This window comes from Haliotis rubra, unplaced genomic scaffold (assembly GCF_003918875.1).
Source record: "Haliotis rubra isolate DU_JTF1 unplaced genomic scaffold, ASM391887v1 Scf784, whole genome shotgun sequence".
Lineage (NCBI taxonomy): Eukaryota > Metazoa > Mollusca > Gastropoda > Lepetellida > Haliotidae > Haliotis > Haliotis rubra.
In genome coordinates, this window is record NW_025767506.1 from 346,926 (window position 1) to 371,375 (window position 24,450).

General features: G+C 42.2%; 1 long non-coding RNA gene across 1 annotated transcript; it reads left to right on the forward strand.

Moving 5' to 3' along the window:
- Positions 1-1,461: 1,461 nt before the first annotated feature.
- LOC124261017 lies at positions 1,462-19,227 on the forward strand. Its single transcript, XR_006894238.1, has 3 exons — positions 1,462-1,513; positions 8,969-8,976; positions 19,195-19,227. It is a non-coding gene; the product is annotated as an uncharacterized LOC124261017 (long non-coding RNA).
- The last annotated feature ends 5,223 nt before the right edge of the window (positions 19,228-24,450 follow it).

Below are 24,450 nucleotides of genomic sequence, written 5' to 3' on the forward strand. Positions count from 1 at the left end.
AACTGATCTTCAGTAACTCATGTATGGAATCCTGGAAGGGACATTGTCGCGTTGTCGCGTTGTCGCGTTTTAGTCAATTTTTAGGCTTCTATTTACAGATGTCGAGTGTTGCGCTTTGGTTTATTTTGCCTCATTAAACTTGTTTTTAAGAGGGCGACAATGCGACAACGCGACAATGTCCCTTCTTGGGTTCCATACTCATGCTTGTTGTAAGAGGCGACTAACGGGATCCTCAGATCTTCTATTAACGTACCGTGTGTCGGTTGTTTATTAAACATAACATAACAGAGGATGTTGTTTTCCTGGAAGATAAAAATACAGCGATGACTGTTAACAGTCAATATCCGGACTGAACGCTCAACACCAGTGTTGGTTTTGGGTCTATGGTGTTTATGAATGTTTTCACCGTTTTGTCGTTGTTCGGACTTTAGTTTGAATACGTGAAAGTACGTGTCCTGTGAAGATCCGGGTTGGAAGTGATCTTCAGCAACCCATGCGTGTCGTAAGAGGCGGGATCAGGTGGTCAGGCTCCTCGTATCCCAACTGCGTAGATCGATGCTCATGATGTTGATCACTGGATTGTCTAATCCAGTCTCGATTATTTACAGACCGCCGCCATGTAGCTGTGATATTTCTGAGCGTTACACCTCAAACAAACAAAACAGGCAGCATGTATTCCCGTGGGTGTCTTCCAGCTGCGTCAATAGCGCTTTCACGAATTATCGAGTCATTGTTCGTGGGTTTGAATCCCAAATGCAGCCAAGGTTTGTCTGTACCAAGTAAGTACCACACCCGCGGGCTTCACCAGAGGTCTGCAACACTTCTGTATGATGGGATAGACTGGGGGTTGTTACCCTTATCCGACACCCGGGGTACATTGCGGTACATGTGCTGGCCTTACCTTCATGACGCCGGGGGCGGTTTGATGGCCTAGTAGTTCAAGCGTTCGCTGATATATTCATATCGAAGTAGACTAATGCTTAGTCTCTGAATATATATAATTTTGATAGTAACATACAAGCCCATTTAAATTGAAAAGGAGCCCTAGGGAGACCAGAGATTCAGAACCTGAGGAAATCTAGACTTGCTTTATTTAGGGCTTTAGCACTGCAGATAGGGCTTGGCTGTAGGGAAAATAATGTGGTTCAGGGACTGTGAGAGAGACTAATATCGAAGCAAAGCCTGCCTTGGTTTTGTGTTGTGTAGTTTCTGACCTTTGGTGTCCATGCTGTCAAATCAGTTCCGCTGAAAAATAAATACTTTTTTGTTTCGTTTCCCTAGTCAGAAGCAGCCTCATGGGCTCGCTCCCACTTGACCTCAAACTCGACACTTTCTTGCCAGCCTTTAAATCAAGAAGTAAGATCCATCTGTATCTTCATTACTCTTAATTTACTCTTTTATACTAACCTCTGTCTTCTTTTAACATGCTAACTGGGCGGTGGGGTAGCCTAGTGGTTAAAATGTTCGCTCGTCACGCCGAAGACCCAGGTTCGATTCCCAACATGGGTACAATGTGTGAAGCCCATTTCCGGTGTCCCCCGTCGTGATTTTACTGGAATATTGCTAAAAGCGCAGTAAAAACCATACTCACTCACTAACTCATTAGAATATGTGGCAGTCTTAATTGAAAATGTCTCTGGGCTCCTTTTTATTATTTTACGATTTGTTCTCATGAACAGTTTTTCTTCTGTAAAATATGTTCATTTCAGAGACTAGATGTTATTCTACGGGCCTGCCCATTTGCTGGTGTCCCCTGCGGTGATATTGCTGGAATATTGCTAAAAGCGGCATAAAACCATACTCACTCACTTACTCATGCACAGCCTATAATGGCTGAAACTGGAAGCCTTTTAAAACCCAATTTCATCAACTGGCACGGCATATATTGAAGCTGAAAAAGGCAAACAGAGGGAAAGTCTCAGTCAATAGGAAACAAAAACATGTCATTGTACATGCTACCTAAGTAAAGGAGAAAGGTTTAACCTACAGTCTTCATGCAAACACTCCTATCACAAATGGTTTAGTCGGTCGTATTTGACCAGACTGCTTGAGTGGCATAATTAATCCCTCTCCCCGGTTTGAAAACATTTGGGGGCAAACACGGACCCTCTTTAGAGGCTAGGCTTGGGGGAGAAGGTGTGGAAAGCGAGGGGGTGACTGGACGTGACTTGGGACAATGGCGATCTTGACCTGCCAAGACAAACACGACCTGTGTCAGGGGAGTCCTTTTGGGTCAACTTAAAACGCAGGTTGGACATATGAGTGTACGGGGACAAGGTGTACCATGTGTACAGAACGAGGGACGGGGGCGGGGTGAGAGAGATGTGAGGGTAACGCCTGCAGAAGTGTGTGTGCGTGCGTGCGTGAGAGAGGGAGAAAGAAAGAGGGAGTGATAGATAGAGATAGATAGAGGAAGAGAGAAAGAGAAAGAGGAATGGGAAGTAATAGAGTGAGAAAGTAAGAGAAAGTTGGAATGAGAATGGAGAGTAAAAGTAGAGAGATGCAGATAGACTGGGGGTGAGAGATTGAAAGTGAGTGAGTGAGTGAGTTTGATTTTACGCCGCTTTTAGCAATATTCCAGCAATATCACGGCGGGGGGACACCAGAAATGGGCTTCAAACATTTTACCCATGTTGGGAATCGAACCCGGGCCTTCGGCGTGACGAGCGAACGCTTTACCCATTAGGCTACCCCACCGCCCCAGAGAATAAAAGACAGAGTGAGAGTAGAAGTAAGAGAGAGAGAATGTGTCTGTGTTAGTGTGTCTGTGTTTCTCTCTGTCTCTCTATCTCCCTGTGTGTGTTAACGCGTACGCACGCGTGGTTGTGTATGTCAGGTAGTAGCCAGAGTTAGCGACCTTGCGACGTATTTCACCTTCATCCTTCCCAGAATCCATCTGTGAGTAACTACGCATCCTCTTCGATGTTGCCACAACCATACAGTCGGCAGCATGGACCTAACTTTGTGTATCAACTCAATAACATTCTTGCTAAAGAAACAATTTGCATACGCTCTAAATGCAGCAACCCTTTACCTGGATGGTGGAGTAGCCGGCGTAAAACTATACTCACTCCCCGTTGGGTGATACGGGAAGTTGGAGGTTCGTCGCTTCCCAGGAGGTCACGTGACAGGAACTACCGCCCCGTCCATTGAAGGAAGTAGTAAAGGTTATCACAGCGTGTAATTATCTTGTTTAAAGGGCAGGCTGGTTCAACGATCCAATGATTATCTCTAAACAAAGTACAGATTTTATTGTCGTTGTAATCAATGTAGGAATATTCAAAGTGCTAAAATGCTAAATATTTCAAAGTAAATACAAGATAAGCACACACACGCGCATGCGCGCACATACACGCACGTACATACATACATACAGACAGACATAATACATACATACATACATACATACATACAGACAGACAGACAGACAGACATACAGACAGACATGCATGCATACATACATACATACATACAGACAGACAGACAGACAGACAGACAGACAAAGACATACATACATACATACATACATACATACATACATACATACAGACAGACATACAGACAGACAGACAGACAGACAGACATATCACATGTCTGCGTGCGCTTTTGTTTGTTGTTTGTGTGTGTGTGTGTGTGTGTGTGTGTGTGTGTTTGCATGCTTGGATGGATGGATGTGTACGTAAGTATGCTTGGAAGGAGTGAGTGAGTGAGTTTGGTTTTACGCCGCTTTTGGCATTATTCCAACAATATCACAAAGTGTGTATGTGCGCATGCTTAAATGGACGGACGGATGGATGGATGGATTTGCGCCTGTCTGATGGATAGATGGATGGATTGAGTAATGGATGGGTGGATGGTTGGATGTTTTTTTATGTTCTTACCCAAAACATATGTTTGTAAATGTTTCCTTTTTATCATATTACAATAGTTTGTTTATTTGTTTGTACATATATCGTTTAAGTTAAAAAATCTAATGGACGCTTCATGCAAAGTACCTCGAATATGAAGGATTCACGGCCGCCTGTGTATCAGCTGTTTAAAGGACAAAGAAAAAAGAAATCAATTCCCTAAAAATTGTCATATTTTCTTTTCAAACACAATTTAGATACAGACGAAGCAACAATTGTTTCATCAGTTCTTCACATCAGCCAACGAGAAGCTGTAACGAGTGGTCGCTCATTCCTCTGTAGATCGGATAAAACTTCAAACATCTCCGTGTTTATTATAAATTCCATTAATCAGCGGAGGGGGTATATTAAGAAGACGGCATCTAATTTACTCAGTAATTCTCGCTAAATTGAGTTGACCGATGTGGCCATAAACATCACGTGACGGCGTGGAGATACTTGATAGCAGTACTTAGTTCACTGGGCTTATTTACGAACCATGTATTTACTAATCAAGTTGATTATAAACCATGTCTGTTTTCAATTTGCTGGACCCAGGGTCAGCCGTGGTCATTCATGGGTCATCTGGCTGATAAATGAGGACGGTGATACTAATCCATTTATACAGCCAAGTGGTTTAAAGGCTGGCCCCGAACATCTATAGCATGAGAATAGTTGGAAGGTATTTGTCTGCACATCAAACCAGAAATATGCGTGGAATCTGAAATGAAATATATCTCATTCTCATGGTTTTGAGTATTCTTATCATGAAACTAGATAATTAAAATATTGGAGGTCAAATTTTTATGCTTTTAAATATTAATATTGACGATTAACAAGATCCTGAGGTGGAATTTGTTTTAGGATAATATCATATTCACCGAATTAAATAAACTGACGTATAAAAGAAAGTACACACCTGGTGTTTTGGGATTATTTGAAAAGTGTTGTGATTTTGACTGGCAACTTCGCAATTGGGCACGATATCTGTGGTGTTGTGGCAACATATTAGGAAAGTCTGTGACTTATATTTCACTGTAAAAACTCTTTTCAAAACATTTACGTCGCTTTTTGGAAAGTAATCCAAAAGCTCCTGGTGTGTACTTTCTTTTGTTCGTTAGTTTATTTTGGTGTGAGGTAATGCCTATTTGTGCATGGTTGAGTAAAACGTTCTAGCATAGAAAAATACTACAATTTCGACCTGTTTGTGCGGGTACATGTGTGTATGTGCGTGCGTGTGAGTGAGTGAGTATGGCTTTACCCGCTATTAGCTTTTAGCAATATTCCAGCAATATCACGACAGGGGACCCAGAAATGGGCTTCACACATTGTACTTATGTTGGGAATCCATGAAACCCACGAGGGAGAGAAGGAATAAGAGAGAATGAAAGACAGACGGAAAGAGAATGAAAGATAGACGGAGAGAGAAAGAGAGAGAACGAAAGACAGACTGAGAGGGAGAGAACGAGAGCGAGGAAGAGAAGAAAAGGTACACTGAGAGGGACAGGGAATGAGAGAGAATGAAAGGTAGACTGAGAGAGAGAGAGAGAGAGAGAGAGAGAGAGAGAGAGAGAGAGAGAGAGAGAGAGAGAGAGAGAGAGAGAGAGAGAAGAGAGCAATGACAGTTAACGACAACCACCACAATTAAACGTCTTTTGACATGATGGAGCCGGGGACCAAACCACTGACATCCAGCTCTGTGGACTATAGCTCTACCCACGGGGCCAGAAACACCAGGACCAGCCGTACCGCAACACCACGTACCCCAGTATCACCCATCAGTCTTGTAGCGTCAGATGCTGACTGGTTGACCGCGAGTGACCTGTCCAGTCTCGTTGTTAATTACAGATATAGGTGATGGATAGATGGGTGTAAGTGGAGAGAGATGGATTGGTGTTGATGCAGCATTTTGCTCATCATACAAACATGTTGACACGGGACTGTGAGTGGACACTTAACACCACGACAGCATATTTATCATAATTGAGATTGTGTGTGTGTCGCGCGCGCTCGAGGGTGTGTGTGTGGGGTGTGTCTGTGGGGGGTGTTACTGTCTATACTGGAACACTGGAGAGAGAGATATTGATAGATAAATAGACAGAGAGAGAATGAAACGTAGACTTTGGAAGAGATGGATTGAAAGATAAATTGAGAGAGAGAATGGAAGAAAGACTGAGAGTGAAAGAAAGAAAGCGTGCATGTGTCTAACGTTGTGTGTGTGTATGTGTGTGTATGTGTGTGTAAATGGCGTTTATGGATGGAGATACTGAATGTGTAGAAGTGAAAGTAACTCACCGATGAGGTGGTAATGCTTAATTAACTTTGTACTGTCTATCGCGAACGGGATCTAGAAGGGGAAGGGGGGGGGGGGGATGAAAGAAGGAAGTAATTGTGACACCACGAGTGAGATAGTAAGAGAAAGTTAGAATGAGAATGGAGAGAGAGTGAAAGTAGAGAGATGCAGAGAGACTGGGAGTGAGAGAAAGAGAGAATGAAAGAGAGAGTGAGAGTAACAGTAAGAGAGAGCATGTGTCTGTGTTTACGTGTCTCTGTGTTACGTCATATACATGTCACAAAACAGTTGAACGGACCGTTTGATCGATGGACTGACAGATATATTGAACTTATCGGTAAACTTAAGTAACTTCCATTTCCGTCTTGGATCTCGTACGTATTCTGGGTCAGGATCCCCACTTCGAACCCAATGGTGATAAGAACCGACGACATTGCGCTCGCTGTGCCTTAGACTTACAACTCTCTAAAAAATACAGTCTCTGAAATGAAAATAGTTTACAGAAAAAAAGCTGATAATAACAATTTAAGATATAATGAACAGGAGCCCTGAGACTTTCTTCATTTTTAGACTGTGGAAATCTAGACTTGCCACATTTTCTAGACTTGCGTGGGCTTTCTTGGATATATTTGTTTCAGGGTCTGTACGACAGACTAGCTGTGCCTCGATGTCACTGCGTTATCGCTACGGCTGTATAATTAGCTAGGGAGTTTATAAATACAAAACGTTTTTCTAATATTTTCTCAACATCTCAAAAAGTCAGAAACGAAACCATATAACACCAATTCTAAGGGATCTACACTGACGTACAGTCTCTCACAGAATCACATTCAAGGTCATTTGCCTAACCTACAAGTGTCGCAACATCAAGCTCCTTCCTATCTCTCGGACTTACTCAACCACCGTGTCCCTAGTCGTTCTCTGCGCTCTGAATCAAAGCAACTTCTCAGTGTGCCTTAAGTCTGAACGACTCTGGTCTCACTGGGGCTCTATTTCAATGTAAATGGGTTTATTTGCTACTATCAAAATTATATGTATTCAGGGACTAAACGTTAGTCTACTGTGCGCTTTGAGCATGCATTTAGCATGGAACTAGCGCTATGCAAATGGACTGGTTATGTTGTAATGTTATTTTACTTTGTGGTCAAATCCAACTTTCAAGTGTATAATTTCTAGGCCCGGCAGTATTGATGCTTGACTTACAATGTACTACGACACTGAATCTCCCTATACCACCATAAAACTGCTATTGACAAGGCTTTGTTACTTTGTAAACCTAAAACGTGAACAATAAAACATGACTCACGTGTTTCCCCTACACCTCCTCACTCCACTGGTAACACTATATCGCCAGTGTAATCCGACACACTACCACAACCCCTTATCAATATAGCCACTTAAAGATACACATACCAAGCTAGTCTGTCGTAGAGACCCTGAAACAAACGCATCTAAGAAAACCCTTGTAAGAGATTATGTGGCAAGTCTAGATTTCCACAGTTTCAGGAATGAAGAAAGTCTCAGGGCTCCTTTTCATTATATATTTTTTTATTTTATGAATTTTTCATTTGAGAGACTAGTTATTAGTCTAAACTAGTCTAATACCAAACCTGAGTCAGGTTGTTTTGTTCGTTCGTTCGTTCGTTCGTTCGTTCGTTCGTTTGTTTTGTTTGTTTGTTTGTTTGTTTGTTCGTTTGTTTGTTTGTTTGTTTGTTTGTTTGTTTGTTTGTTCGTTCGTTCGTTCGTTCGTTCGTTTGTTTTGTTTGTTCGTTTGTTTGTTTGTTTGTTTGTTTGTTTGTTGTTTAACGCTGCACTCAGAAATATTCCAGCTATATAGCGGCGGTATGTAAATAATCGAGTCTGGACCAGACATTCCTGTGACCAACAGCATGTGCATCGATCTATGCGACTGGGATACGATAACATGTGTCAACCAAGTCAGCGAGGCTGACCTCCCGATCCCGTTAGTGAGCATGGGTTGCTGAAGATCAATTCTAACCCGGATCTTCACGGGTCCTCCTTCAGGCTGTGCAAGTCACATGTACATGTTTTGGTGAAACTGAATGAATGAAGCATTAAGCGTTACACAAGCTACTTAACGACGGCTGTTTCAATATAGTGTCCACAAACTAGTGACCAATAGCATGAACAAGCCCCCGACCAAGCATAGAGTCTCTCCACACTTTACATTTTTAGATTTTTCATGTTGTTATCTGTATTCTTTATATATTTATCAAGGTGTAATTGAAAATCAGAGATTCGTAAATTTTTAAACATCGTATTTCTCATTTGGTCCTGCGTCGACCTATAATATTGTGACGCCACGTTTTCTACGACGAAAGCAACATGTTAGAATACTACATGATAGCTCTCTTTTCTCTAAATCAAGTCGCAAATACATTTTCCGTGCAGTATATATATATATATCTATATATATATCTATATATATATATCTCTATATATATCTATATATATTATATCTATATATGTGTGTGTGTATATATATATGTATATATATATATATATATATGAAGAATAGCAAAGACCGGTTTGTTAACGCTGCAAAATTTTCCAGCTATATCACGGCCGCCTGTAAACAATAGTCTGGACTAGATAACCCAGTGATTTACATCATGAGCATCGATCTAAGTAATTGGCATAATATTATGATGACATGCATGAACCAAGTAATCGAGTCTGACCACCCAACCTCGTTAGCTGCCTTTCACGACAAGTATGGGTTGTTGATGGTCACTTCTAACTCAGATCTTCACGGTTGACAAAAGAGCTGTAAATGTTTAGAACAATTAGTTCCCATTATCGGACAGCAACAACCGACAACAATGGAAGCTTATATTTTTAAGTCTTCCCTAGTTCGGTAACTTTTACTCCCCGCTGTTACTTTGAGAGTGTCAACCATGTCTTTTTGGTTATGTGGTCTCGTATTGTTAAAGTGGAGACCACTCACCACTTCCAAGAGTTTCTTTAACGCTTTAATCATCCAACTTGCTACAATGCGTTTCCCAAAGTGCACCGAAATTTGATCTCCTTTGTATCCTAATATATTCAGCAAACATTCGGCGTATCCCCTCTAATGATAAGCCCCCTCCGGACAGAGCTATCTGTAAATGTCAATTAACACCTCCTTACCTCGCCGGATCTTACGTATGGACACGTACGTGGGTCAATGACCTCGAACCACGTTGTGTAATATATCTATGTACAAAAGGGAACCGCCGGGGCAGGTGTGGAAGGCCAAGCAAGATGAGGTAATGTACGGCAACCGAGTCACCAACGACTACGTCGACGATGTGGACTTCATACCTGTGACACCCAAGGAACGTTGGCTATTCGATATATCCAGGTGTACATTTTGCCTAAAATAAAATAAAATAAAATAAAATAAAATAAAATAAAATAAAATAAAATAAAATAAAATAAAATAAAATAAAAAAAATAAAATAAAATAAAATAAAATAAAATAAAATAAAATAAAATAAAATAAAATAAAATAAAGGAGCATATTATGCTGAGTTAGTCCATTCAAGTCCCGTCGTGTTTTCTTAATTTCAACCTTAACATAGTGGAGGATTGGGGGCTTTGTCGTTTACCACAGTACTAATGTGGTTTTATGCGTGACAAGCGGATCTTGCTGCGGCTAAGGGAGGCAACTGATTGCATTGTAGCAGTTGACCAGGGAATGGCATCACAGGTGGAGTCATTTCGGACTATGAAGGAAAACTAACATAGTCGTCTACTGAAAGATGTGACCCAAATCCAGAAAGATTCAATTACTCGGTGGGGTAGCCTAGTGGTTAAAGCGTTGGCTCGTCACGCCGAAGACACGGGTTCGATTCCCCACATGGGCACAATGTGTTAAGCCCATTTCTGGTGTCCCCCGCCGTGATATTGCTGGAATATTGCTAAAAGCGGCGTAAAACTAAACTCAGTCAGTCAGTCAATTACTCGCAGACTAAAGTTTAGTCTAAAGCTTAGGAGCCCCAGTGGCGTGGGAGAATCAAAACTTGAGGCAAATCTAGAATTGGTTCCTTTAGGGCTTTTGCATTAGGATCTGGGCGGAAAGGGACATGATTCAAGGACAATGAGGCCAAATTACACGGGTATGAATAACAAGAGGAAAGACGGATGATGTTGCCACCAATCGCCCTTCAAGCTAACTTTCCGATCACGAAATGTAATATATATTACCGAATGTAATTGCATACCTATAGGGCACATGAACATGACACTCCCAACACATGTGTTCTTGGTGTAATGGGTTCCTTGTCCATTGTTTTGTCACAGCCAGTCCAGGGACACAGAATCGTCATTCCAAGCATGACCTGACCGTGTTTCTGTATGTCGGAACTCGTGTCAGCAGTGATGTCGCTGATCTCATTCGCTACATCCTTGTTTTGACAAGGTGTCAAGTTACAGTGTAGTTACAGTGTAGTTACAGTGTAGTTACAGTGTAGTTACAGTGTAGTTATACAGTGCAGTTACAGTGTAGTTACAGTGTAGTTACAGTGTAGTTATACAGTGCAGTATTCTGTTTACGTCTCGTAATGTTGGAAAAGTGAGTGAGTTTAGTTTTACGCCGCACTCAGCAATATTCCAGCTATAAACGGCGGTCTGTAAACAATCATGTCTGGACCAGACAATCCAGTGATCAACAGCTTCAGCATCGACCTACGCAACTGGGATACGATGACTTGTGTCAAGCACGTCAGCGAGCCTGACCACCCGATCCCGTTAGTCGCCCCTTACTACAAGCATGGGTTACTGAAGATCAATTCTAACCTGGATCTTCACAGGTTGGAAAAGTGAAACTGATGGGGCTTATTTACGGATTACTGCAACCACGCGCTAGTATATACTGCACTGCTTGACCAGGGAACATGGTCAGGTGCAGTCTGGCTTTGGACCCACCGATTATCCGATCCTGACACGACCAAGGGACGCAACTCTAATAATACTTGACCAATATCAGTCACCCTAGACAGTGATTAACATGCCAAAAAATGCTTATGTGAATCCTTTTGTGGAAATCTTTCGAGTGGAATCCTTGAAGGCACATTTTTGCATGACAGCCCAAACAAAAGAAGCGAGTCCAATTTAACAAAACGCGACAAAGCACATGTGACTAGAAGCTGTTGTATCGTTCAAATACACCTCTTTGTTGCAATTCAAATACTTTAGTGAAACCCACGAAGAGTTTAGTTTAAAAATATTTATTTAAATGAGAAACATGCATGACAACTGTAGTTGAGTGAGTGAGTGAGTGAGTCCAGCCCAGTTCAATCCAGTAACCACAGTTCTCTAGACCTAGAGCTCCAGTATTCAACAGTGTCTTCATATCCTAACGTGTGCATGTCATTATTTGTTTAAACTCTATGAAGAAAAAATAATTTTGATGAGAAGCTTTCTGTCGGCTTACAACGAAACAAAAACGCACTTCCTGTTGCTGATAAGCCAACGTGCTTCCTTCCCACCCAGCAACAGCAGCATGCGCCGCTGATAAGCCTGCTCCATCTCCTGGATACAGAAGGAAAAACACATGCGTCACGTAGCCAAACTCTCGTCTCCGACCTACCGACATGGCCACGAGTGAAATACTGGTCGGTTGCACTTCATGTTGTGATCTTTGGCGAGATAAACTACGACACCACTTCAAGGTGACCCAAGTGTTTGTCCCGCCGTTTTCATCGACGTCTCGGCAACTTCACAACTGACTTATATTTATGGCTACGGTCACAAAGTAGCATGCTGTCATCTGTACGACATCGGCTCAACGTCGTGTGCATCAACGTCGTCAAACTTTATAAGCACTGAAATAATTTTGCATCGGCCCAACGTCGGGAAACTTCCCCCGAAGTTGGGGCGGTGGGGTAGTCTTGTGGTTAAAACGTTCGCGTTGGTTCGATTTCCCACATGGGTACCATGTGTGAAGCCCATTTCTGATGTCCCCGCTGTGATATTTCTGGAGTGAGTGGGTGAGTTTAGTTTTACGCCGCACTCAGCAATATTCCAGTAATATGGCGGCGGTCTGTAAATAATCGAGTCTGGACAAGACAATCCAGTGATCAACAGCATGAGCATCGATCTGCGCAATTGGGAACCAATGACAGGTGTCAACCAAGTCAACGATCCCGTTAGTCGCCTCTTACGACAAGCATGGGTTACTGAAGATCAATTCTAACCCGGACTTCACGGGTATGATATAGATGGAATATTGCTAAACTCACTCACTGACTCATCAGCAGTGCATCAGTCTAGAATCAGTCCAACGTCGGCAATGCATCAGTCTAGAATCAGTCCAACGTTGGCAGACTTCATCGTCCCACTGTCTGCTGTATTAATCGTGGTTTTTGCTTACTTCCGTTAACTGTTCGTCATAACCGTAGTTCGTAGCATGCATTGCGAGAAAAATATGAATCAAGTGATCTGGACAATAACAAACAATTCGTTATATCCGTCAGTTCGTAAAGAGCGCGTACGTTATACACGTACATTACTGTACACATACATTTCGACCAACCCAATCTACCTGCTTCAGTTAACAAACCCCCGTAAATTATTTATAGGTCAACTTGGCCTCACATAGAGAGACAACTGGAGACTTTTGATTGCTGTCCTGGTCGCCGGTATAAGCTTACCACACAGGTATTAAACTGTCGAGTTACCTGGAATTACGGACACAATAAAACGGCGTCCTCATTCCGACCTCGCTACCAGAACATACAGGGCCCCGTTCCTCAAAGCGATCGTAGCGCTACGACAGTCGTAAGTCTATGTTAAAGTATGGAAGTTACGATCGTAATGATCGTATGAAACGCTACGATCGTTTTGAGGAACGAGGCCCTGGGCAACAAGCGAGAAGTGAGTGAGTGAGCTTAGTTTTACGCCGCTTTTGGCAATATTCCAAGAATATCACGGCGGGGTACAACAGAAATGAGCTTCACACACTGTACCCATGTGGGGAATTGAACCCGGGCCATCGGCGTGACGAGCGAACGCTGTAACCGCTTGGTTACCACAGACACTGTTGCAACATTGCTAAAAGGCGCGTAATACTAAACTCACTCACTCACTTCTCGCTTGTTTCCCTGTACTCACTCACTCACGCAGTGACACTTTACGTAATGATATCTACGTAGATATTTACCAACCATTACAAGGACGGTCGGTTTGTATGGAGATGATGCTTAACTTTTTCCGAGCTGTATGTGTTGCATGTAAGGTAAATGTACCGTAAAGGCCGTTGTGTCAACATTGATGTGTCGAACACATAGTTGTCTCGACGACGTAAAAGCTTACTACCTGTGTTCCTAATTATGTCATAATATTTCGGTTGTGCAGAACTCGAATTACATACGTAAGTCTCATAAACTTCGACACAACGGTATTTTACTAATTCTATTATTATTTAGAGTGAGTTGTGAAGATCCAGGTTAGAATTGGTCTTCAGTAACCCATGCTTGCCGTAAGAGACGACTAACGGGATCTGGTGGTCAGGCTCGCTGACTTGGTTGACACATGTCATCGGTTCCCAATTGCACAGATCGATGCTCATGCTGTTGATCACTGGATTGTCTGGTCCAGACTCGATTATCTACAGACCGCCACCATACAGCTGGAATATTGCTGAGTGCGGCGTAAAACTAAACTCACTCACTCACTGTTATTTCGAGTTGGGGCGGTGGGGTAGCCTAATGGTTAAAGCGTTGGCTCGTCACGCCGAAGACCCGGGTTCGAATCCCCACATGGGTACAATGTGTGAAGCCCATTTCTGGTGTTCCCCGCCGTGATGTTGCTGGAATATTGCTAAAAGCGGCGTAAAACCAAACTCAGTCAGTCAGTCAGTTATTTCGAGTTAATCCTGTCTCCATGAACGATTATCTACATGGAAGTATCCCGTGTTTCACCTACCAGTGACAACGAGGTTTAAAAACTGATAACATATCTTGCCTATAAAATCTTAAGCACGTGTCAAATCTCGACAGTTACTACCTTCTATTCAAGCACGTACAGTTTGCTGGTAGACACGCCCCCCGTTTTATCACAGTTCATCCGACAATTTGAAACCTCAGTGACACCCCTCAAGTCGTTGTAATTCTCCTGAATTATAACCAATCGTCTTCCCAACCATCTTGAATTGCGTTGTAAATTAAACATACAGATTAAGATAGTATGGGGTTGTTTTGCACCGAGGTTTGCCGGGTTGGAGAGATAGTGACAGCCAGCGTGGGCAAAGCAGATAACAGACATGTGACTGAACGGGTCAAGGGAACGTCAAGCTGTCGTGTAATCAGCTGTTTCTCCTCCTCACGGAAACAGGTCGTGTACTATCACATTGTCGTTACTGATAGAGGTTTTCCACTGGTGACTATTCACCCTGACGGTTTGAATTTTAAAAGTAAACCGTTTTTAAATGAATGAGTGAGTGAGTGAGTATTGTTTTACGCCGCTTTTAGCAATATTCCAGCAATTTCACGGAGGGAGACGCCAGAAATGGGTTTCACACATTGTACCCATGTGGGGAATCGTAATCAGCGTCTTCAGCGTGACGAGCGGACGCTTTGACCACTAGGCTACACTAGGCTACCGGCCCCGGTTTCAAATGAATAAAATGGAGTTTAACCTTGTGTTTTCACCTTTGCTCTTATACAGTGACGTGAATGCGCATGAGCATAGTCAATGTCGTCAAACTCTCAAGACTGACTGACTGACTGAGTTTGGTTTTACGCCGCTTTTAGCAATATTCCAGCAACATCACGGCGGGGACACCAGAAATGGGCTTCACACATTGTACCCATGTGGGGATTCGAACCCGGGTCTTCGGCGTGACGAGCCAACGCTTTAACCACTAGACTACCCCACCGCCCAGAAATAACATCAAATGATTGTTGGTTGAAATTAACCATTAGGCTACCCCACCGCCCGTCAAACTCTCACGAATGTATCGAATACTTATATTGTCGCCACGATAATAAAGTATTTCGAATAAAGAAGGAGTTCGTTATATATATATGGAATAATAAGGAATGGTTTTGAGGTCGTTCTATGTTGACAAAATGTGTTAATACCCATGTGATGGGAGGGGGCTTGTTGAGTGTGGTGACAGACAACAGACAGACAGACGGACGGACGGACGGATGGACGGACAGAACAGCATGCTCCGATATCTGTCTCAGTGGCAACACGTCTGAGCTTCAGCATCACATCAATAATAACCCGATGCATTTTCATCTTAATCTGTAAAACATATAATAAAAATAGTCCATTTATATCGCGCATTTATCCATGCACATTGCTTGCTCAGGGCGCTGACATATTGACCCTGGTCAACGAGTACAGAACACTCCCTGTGGAGAATACAACCGGTCACCTGTCAGGCGCTCAAGGTTCAAATTCAGACTACCATCGTATCATACCAGGTACCCAATTTTACTGCTGGGTGGAGAGAGGCAATTTTGAACAAACTCACTTGCCTAAGGTGAGACCACATGTATCATATGTGCTTCTTTGTAGGGCAGGACTGTAGTCCTAGAAACTCTCAGGAGTCAAGCTGCCAAACACGACCACCCATCCAAGGTGGTTCCCCCTCAGTAGTCAAATGTAGTCAATCCATTCTCTCTGTAACGATATATACTGAAAGGCAAAAGAAACGACGTTCTTTTGCCTTTCACTATATAATTTTGGCACACGCCGCACTCAGCAATATTCCAGCTATATGGCAGCGGTCTGTAAATAATCGAGTCAGACAATCCAGTGATCAACAGCATGAGCATCGATCTGTGCAATTGGGAACCGATGACATATGTCAACCAAGTCAGCGAGCCTGACCATCCGATCCCGTTAGTCGCCTCTTACGACAAGCATGGGTTGCTGAAGATCAATATTCTAACCCGGACCTTCACGTGTCCACGCGGGATTGGTCATACACGTGCATCTCTCGTGTCAATATCTGATATTACAATTTAAGAAAATATAAATAGGAGTCTATAAACTGGTTCATATCAAAATCTGCTAAACTAGTTTGACCTCATATTTTGACCTACATACGTGGAAAACGTAGGAGAAGTAGGTTAAGATATGCGAAGGACAGCCAAGTACATTCGCTATAGAGCGACTGTTATATAACTGTACTTTTGGAGATATGTCTGAACATGTGTCTGTTGTTTCGGGGAAGTTTTTAGGTTGCACAAAATTAAACATTGTTTGTTTCTTAGACTAATCAGTCGCAACAAAAAACCCTTTAATGGAAATTACATACTTTCAGGAAAAAATGACAAGAGCAGCAAGTGTGTGTGGTTACATCGAAGAATGATTTCTCCACTAACATGGGGGAACCAACTGCAAACTTTATGCAGCTGAACTGCACGAGGATCATGCATCAAATTGCTGAACAACATGTGCAAATAATGCCAAATATCGTGCATGTGAACAGCTGCGTTGTGGTGTAAAGTTTTGTTCAGAATGCGCCAATTTTCACTCATTTTCATCATTTACTGAACTCATGACAATAATCTTTTCAACGTTACGAATTTGTTTTACAATACATCAGTTCATGTGTAAACAGTACCTTTAAACAGTATGGCATTATTTGCAAAATTTAGTTTAGAACAGTTGCCTGAAGTAAGTGGCTATATTTACACTAGTGAGTCTAAACTTTTGATGAGAAGTATATATTGTTTATAAATATTACACCGCAATACAGCTGTAAGATTGGATTAACGCTGCTTTGGACAGTTATCCTGTTATATCAAGCCCTGTCGGCTTAATGTGGGAGGAAGTCCCGGAGTTATCCTCGGTCATCTTATGATCAAACCCCTGTGCGCTGGGGAGCAATGAACCGGGAGAAAAATCAGAAGTTTGTTGCGTGTAATACAGGTCTCGGTCATCTAACACTTTGATGTATAGAGCTGAATGTGCAGCGAGTGAGTTTAGTTTTACGCCGCTGTTAGCTATACTCCAGCAACATCACGGCGGAGGACACCAGAAATCGGCTTCACTCATTCTGAGTGAGTGAGCGAGTTAAGATTTACAGTCACATCGGCAATATTTCAGCCATATCGTGACTAAAACAAGTTTAGAATTCACCATAAATACATGTAAATTATAAAAACCTGTCATTCGAAGGACAGTAAAACAACTAGACTATCACAGATATATCTTTAAAACTAGTAATTAAATCTAAAACAATTTCACTATAGAGGACGATGCAATAAAAAAAACAGGCTATAGGTTGACAACAACTAAGTAGATCACCATACTATGGGGACTTACAGTGGACCCTAGCTGGATTTACACCATCCCTTCAGCCCCTAGCTTCACTCATTGTGCCAATGTGGGGAATCGAACCCAGGTTTCCGGCATGACGTGCGAACGCTTTAACCACTAGGCTACCCCACAGCCCCGAATGAGCATAAGGACATTCAACACGATTTGCATGTAAACCATGTGACGAAGTTCTCTTTCTGAAGCGGCTGAGCTGCTTTTCGTTCTGGATGTTTGTCAAAATGGCTCCGTCCCGTTTGCTTATTGTATCACATGCATTTTAAACTTTAAAACATTTAAAAAAGATTAAAATCCTCCCCGAAAAACTTAAAGCACTGTCAACAATTGCTGGCCGCTTGTTTGTGTTTCGCAGTGTTATATGGCTGAAACATCGCCGCCATGATGTGTTTTTGCGTTTCGCGATATTTTTAACTCTCAAGTGAAGTCCATGTTTTCATTGCTCGGCCCACGACCTCAGACCTTTGACCCCTGCGGTTCAGGGGTCAGCTTATGACGCATCCATCACTGACACAGGTACACAGTCCATGTTGGCGGCAGATTCCCCGCAAGTCGGCCCGGAAAGACGCAGCCTTTATGAGAGGGATTATCGGATAATCCCGGCATATCCGCCTAAGCATCTTCATATGATGAGGAAGGATCACACTGGAATGTTAAACAGAAGCAATACCGAACTCTGTATGGAAGAATTACTGGTGTTGGTATGCGAGGATATTTCAGAAGGGTTCGAGATTATTTTGGGAGTTTTGTGTTCGAGGTTAAGACCAGGATTTTCGAATAATCTCGAAGCAAGTGTTGTATCTGAATGATATTTCTAAATCTATCCCTTGTTCCGGTGTAAATGTATGATCTATGGAGGAAGGAGAGTCTTTGATGTGTGTGAGAGAGTATGTTTTTGCGTGTGTTATTGTGTATTTTGTGGATGAAACACGTGTGTTTGCCGTGTTTAGGATGAAAGGGACTCTCTCAAGACCTGTATTCATTTCAGTAGTAAATAAGCCCTTCGTCTCCAAAGCCTTGTTCTTACAGAGTTCTACCTTTGATGTGTCAGAGTCATTATTCCACTTTGTGCTTTCTGGCGACTTGATGTGTTTTGTGTTATCTAAGTAGAATTCTATATCTCAGATGTCTGGCAACGAAGCATGTCTTGCTGACACCGTGACGTCATCAGTGCACATGACGCTATGTACAATTCAATGTCGTCACTATAATTTGGGTCACTAAGGCTTCCAAAGCTGAACAGGTCGGTGGGGTAGCATAGTGGTTAACGCGTTCGCTCGTCACACCGAAGGCCCGGGTTCGATTCCCTTCATTGGCTCAATGTGTGAAGCCTATTTCTGGTGTCCCCGCCGTGATTTTGCTGGGATATTCCTAAAAGCGACATAAAACCACACCCACTCACTCGCCGATAGAAATAACATCACTGACTGAGTTTGGTTTTACGCCGCTTTTGGCAATATTCCAGCAATATCACGGCGGGGGACACCAGAAATGGGCTTCACTCATTGTACCCATGTGGGGTTTCGAACCCGGGTCTTCGGCGTGACGAGCCAACGCTTTAACCACTAGACTACCCCACCGCCCAGAAATAACATCAAATGATTGTTGGGTGAAATTGCCTATGAATAAGCAGTGCAGTGGTGTAGCGCAGTCAGGGTGAGGCTCATCACCCCTAGGCCCCGGGTTCGATGCACCACCTTCGTACAATGTGTGAAGCCCATTTCTGGTGTCCCCCGCCGTGATATTGCTCACATTTTTATGATTTGTATAGCCAGCTGAAAATGCACTCTACAAGAGGACGTTTCTAACGGGACAATCTGTACTCCCTATCTGTATATAAATAAAACTGATGACAAAAAATAAATGATCAGGTATCCATGGCAACAACAGGAATATTACTGCTCCAGAATCCGGATGCAAACCATTCATTCAAATGTAACCTAATTTTTTCCCATTTAACACACGTTCATTTATAGTTTCATGAATCATTGACGATCTAAACAACCCTGAAAAAATACCTGCTTTGATAATAATCGACATGCCAACACAGTGGAGGTCTGTTTTCAGCCGTTTCATTTCCTCCGATGATTTTGTAATTACCCATCATGGCGACGGATATATCCGGCAGTATCAGTGCTCTGTGTGCCCTATCTCAATACTCGCCGGGTTTTGACAGACTGTTCTTGTGCTCACAACACATACGTTGTATTGTAAAGAAACAGCTACAATCTGACATGCATGGAAAGTGGTGAACTATATAACGTCAAAAGTCGGACTGGGACTCGTGATTTTAACGGACTCGGAACAAGGACACAATTGTTGGATAATATATGATTACATGGCGTATATATTAGTTTAACATAATGATTTGTTGATTCAAGGTTGACAGGTCTGTGATATGAACTGTATCTACTTCTAGTTGGTTTTGTTTGTTTGTTGTTTAACGCCACACTGAGCAATATTCCAGCTATATTGCGGCGGTCTGTAAAGAATCGAGTCTGGACCAGACAATTAAGTGGTCAACAGCATGAGCGTCGATTTACGCAATTGGGATACGATGACATTAGTCAACGAGCCTGACCACCCGATCCTATTAGTCGCCTCTTATGGCAGGCATGGGTTGCTGAAGATCAGTTATAGCCCTGATCTTCACGAGTCGAACCAGACAATCCAGTGATCAAACACCAGACAATCCAGTGATCAAACACCAGACAATCCAGTGATCGACAACATGAACATCGATTTACGCAATTGGGATACGATGACGTGTCAACCAAGTCAGCGGGCCTAACCACCCGATCCCTTTAGTCGCCTCTTATGGCAGGTATGAGCTGCTGAAGATCAATTCTAGCCCTGACCTTCACGAGTCGAACCAGACAATCCAGTGATCAACAACATGAACATCGATTTACGCAATTGGGATACGATGACATGTTTCAACCATGTCAGAGAACCTGACCACCCGATCCTATTAGTCGCCTCTTTCGACAAGCATGGATTACTGAAGATCAATTCTAACCCGGATCTTCAGACTAGTGATAATAATACAGTGACATGATACATTGTTGGTGGGCTTGAAATAACACCAAGGAATTCTTGTTCCTTTTTTATTGATTCAATTTAGATATATGCACAGACAGATATGAGAGGTTACAGACAGGTATAAAATCAAACAGATACACCGACGTACAAAAGAAAGTACACACCTGTTGTTTTTGGATTATTTGAAAAGTGTTGTGATTTTGACTGGCAACTTCGCAATTGGGCACGATATCTGTGGTATGGAAAGTATGTGACTTATATATCACTGCAAAAACTCTTTTCAAAACATTTACGTCGCTCTTTGGAAAGTAATCCAAAAGCACCAGGTGTGAACTTTATTTTGTACGTTAGCTTACATGTTTTTGAACAGACAGTTCATATAGTGTCAGTCAAACAGATTATAACATATCATATCACATATCATATCATATCAACAGACATGGAAGGATATAGTCTCTGAAATAAAGTGTGTAACATAACAGATAATGAAAAGGAGCCCAGAGACCTTCATTTTAAGAAACTGTTGAAATCGAGGTTTGACACATATTGTAGACTTGCATGGGTTTTGTTGAATATATCTGTTTCAGGGTCCGTATGGCAGACTACAAACAGACATATATACATCTTTTCAAACAGAAATATATTGACTCAATGAATCAATGTTGTATTAGTTTGACTTCTTGTTTACGTTTCTAAAAGTAGTAAACGGTTAAGTATTGACACTTATTAACTCTACCAGCGAAGATCCGGGTTAGAATGTGTTCTTATCATCCCATGACTCACAGTACACACCGCATCATTTTCACATCCACCCAGACTAAATGAAGCAAGTCTAGATTTCCTCAGGATCAGGGTCTGTTATCAACTGCAAGAAAAGTAACTCACTTCAGGCGTCGGGTTACAGAGCAAACATATCAAACTGCCATGGCTGGCTGGAACAACATCTTGACCAGTGGTCAGGAATCTCTGCCAACTCAGCGGGACTCATTTTCAGTTTGAATGAAATTATTTCTTTCAATCATAATGACATATATTCAGAGACCAAGCTGGGGGGTGGGTTTAGCCTAGTGGTTTAAGCGTTGGCTCGTCACGCCAAAGACCCGGGTTCGATTCCCCACATGGGTACAATGTGTGAAGCCCATTTCTGGTGTCCCCGCCGAGATATTGCTGGAATATTGCTAAAAGCGGCGTAAAACTCAACTCACCCACCCACTCACTCACTCACTCACTCACTCAGAGACCAACCGTTATACTTCCTATGCTTGTCGTAAGATGCGACTAACGGGATCTGATGGTCAGACTTCCTGACTTGGTTGACACGTCATCGTATCCCACTTTACGTGGAACAATGTTCATGATGTCAATCCCTGGGTTGTCTGGTCCTGATTCGATTTCTTACAGACCCTCCCTCCCTCCCTCCTTCACTCACTCACTGTCAACAACGTGACATATGAATCGTTGTCTGTTATCTGGAAAGCTGTAACGTATATTATATAAGCTGCCTGTACGTCAACCAACAGCACGTGACAGCTCAGTGACGTAACACTCACTTATCACGACGTCACAGTAATGCACTGTCTTCATCACATATGATAGCTCATTTATTTACCAGAGACCTCGCGTATTACATACTGTGAGCCATTGTATACAGCGATCGTACACCCTCGACAGTGGTTGACTGCTGCCATGGCAACCGCCATAAACTGATGAGCTCATGAAATGAACACCAAATATGTCAATCAACCGGCCTTGCAGATATATGTTCACCTGTGCACGTGTTGCACGGGCATCTTGGACTAGTGACTTGAAATCACATAGTTCACGCGCAGTGGCGGTAATATGTACGATCAAGGTAAACCCCTAGAGCAGATTTCACGACAGTTAGCTGATCATATTATTCTTATTCTTTTGTAAAGCACAAGACCGTTGAAGTTGAGGGTAATGTCCGAGTAACCGAGGCCCATTATTTTTAAGGAATGGAGAGTTACGAGGATATTACCCTACTTAAATTACATTCAAAGTATTGGTAATATTTCTGTTATCAAACTTAAATGTCAAAATGACAAAATGAAGTCTTAAATTCGAAATTGGTACACATCGCTCCATTCCTGAATGATAATGCCTTACTATTGGAGCGAGAAGACAATGGAATGACGTCACAAATGTAATTTAATATCATAACATGGTCCCTGGATCAAGCAGAGACCTTACAATATCATGACATGGTCTATGGGTCAAGCAGAGACCTTACAATATCATGACATGGTCTCTGGGTCAAGCAGAGACCGTACAATATCATGACATGGTCTCTGGGTCAAGCAGAGACCTTACAATATCATAACATGGTCTATGGATCAAGCAGAGACCTTACTATATCATGACATGGTATCTGGGTCAAGCAGAGACCTTACAATATCATGACATGGTCTCTGGATCAAGCAGAGACCTTACAATATCATGACATGGTCTATGGGTCAAGCAGAGACCTTACATATATCATGACATGGAGACCTTACAATATCTGACATGGGTCAAGTAGACTTCTTATGTATCATTTTAGTCATGGATCAAGCAAGCAGACACCTTACAATATTGACATGGTATGTTTTCGTTGTTACAGCAAGAGACCTTACAATATATTTTCTCTGGATCAAGCAAAGTGTCTCATGGATCAACAAACGTCATAACATTCTGTGGATCAAGCAGAGACCTTACAATATCATACGTCTCTGGATCAAGCAGAGACCTTCAATATCAGCAGAGACCTTACAATGGCCTGACGTTGTGATGCGTCATTTTTACGTGCCACAAGGTTACGTTATTTGATGCTAACATAGTTTACGTTGTCTTAACGTTCCCAGCTGACACGTTTTCGTTGTGACAACGTTATTCTGTGGACTTCTATATACGTTGTCACAACGTTGTGGCCTGACGTTGTGATGCGTCATTTTTACGTCGCCACAAGGTTACGTTATTTGATGCTAACATATTTTACGTTGTCTTAACGTTCTATTTAACGTTAAAAATGTTGAATAGCTTTCCCAGTAGTGAACAGTACATAAGAAACGAAGCAGAAATTCACTTAAATGTTTATTCGTGAATTTGCATGTTGTTTTGGTCGTGTGTTTTTTTGCAGTTGAATAGTGAAGAAAAAATCTCAAAGTGATTTTCTTTTACAAAAAACTCGTGACACCAAGTTGTTGTATAATAGTCGGTACACAACGTTTTGACAACGTATGTAAGGTTGCCGTAATGTTGTGACATAATGTTATACAATGACGTAATACTAACGTTGTGACAACGTTGTGTTATGACGCTACTAATCTACAACCTCCTGGGATGTAACCAAAGACTACCCAGTGGTCCGGTACGTCGGTTCTATCTACAATGATTTGCACAAGGGACAAAATCTGACACTCAACGGGGGGTCACTTCAGAGAATGTCCCAGTGTGTCAATTTTGCTTTCACTGCTTATCACCGCTATCGATACTTATTTCAGACGCGCTGCAGGTATTGAGTTGCCCCAGGGGTTATGGTAAACAAGTTATTCTTGATTCGTTACCCGTTTAACCACTTCAAGCACCCCCAAAACAAACACGGATCATTTCCGTTGACGCAAGTCTACACGACCGTTTTCCCGACCACAAAGAAACATAATGTACCTTCAGTCTAACGATCGGATATCAGCGATCAGTTGAAGATCAATATATCCATTATTCACAGTCAGGTCAGGACGTCGATATAATCTGTCGAACAAACCACATCGGAATTGATCGGTCATTCTCAGTAATTGACGTTTTATTGAAGCTGAGAACGTTTGTGCCAATTGTGCAAGTGACACCTTACAAGACAAGGGGCCTCTCTTGTAGATTGTACAAGCGTCACGCTTCGTTTTCCGTAAATAGACTGTTTTGTAGGTCGTATCTTTA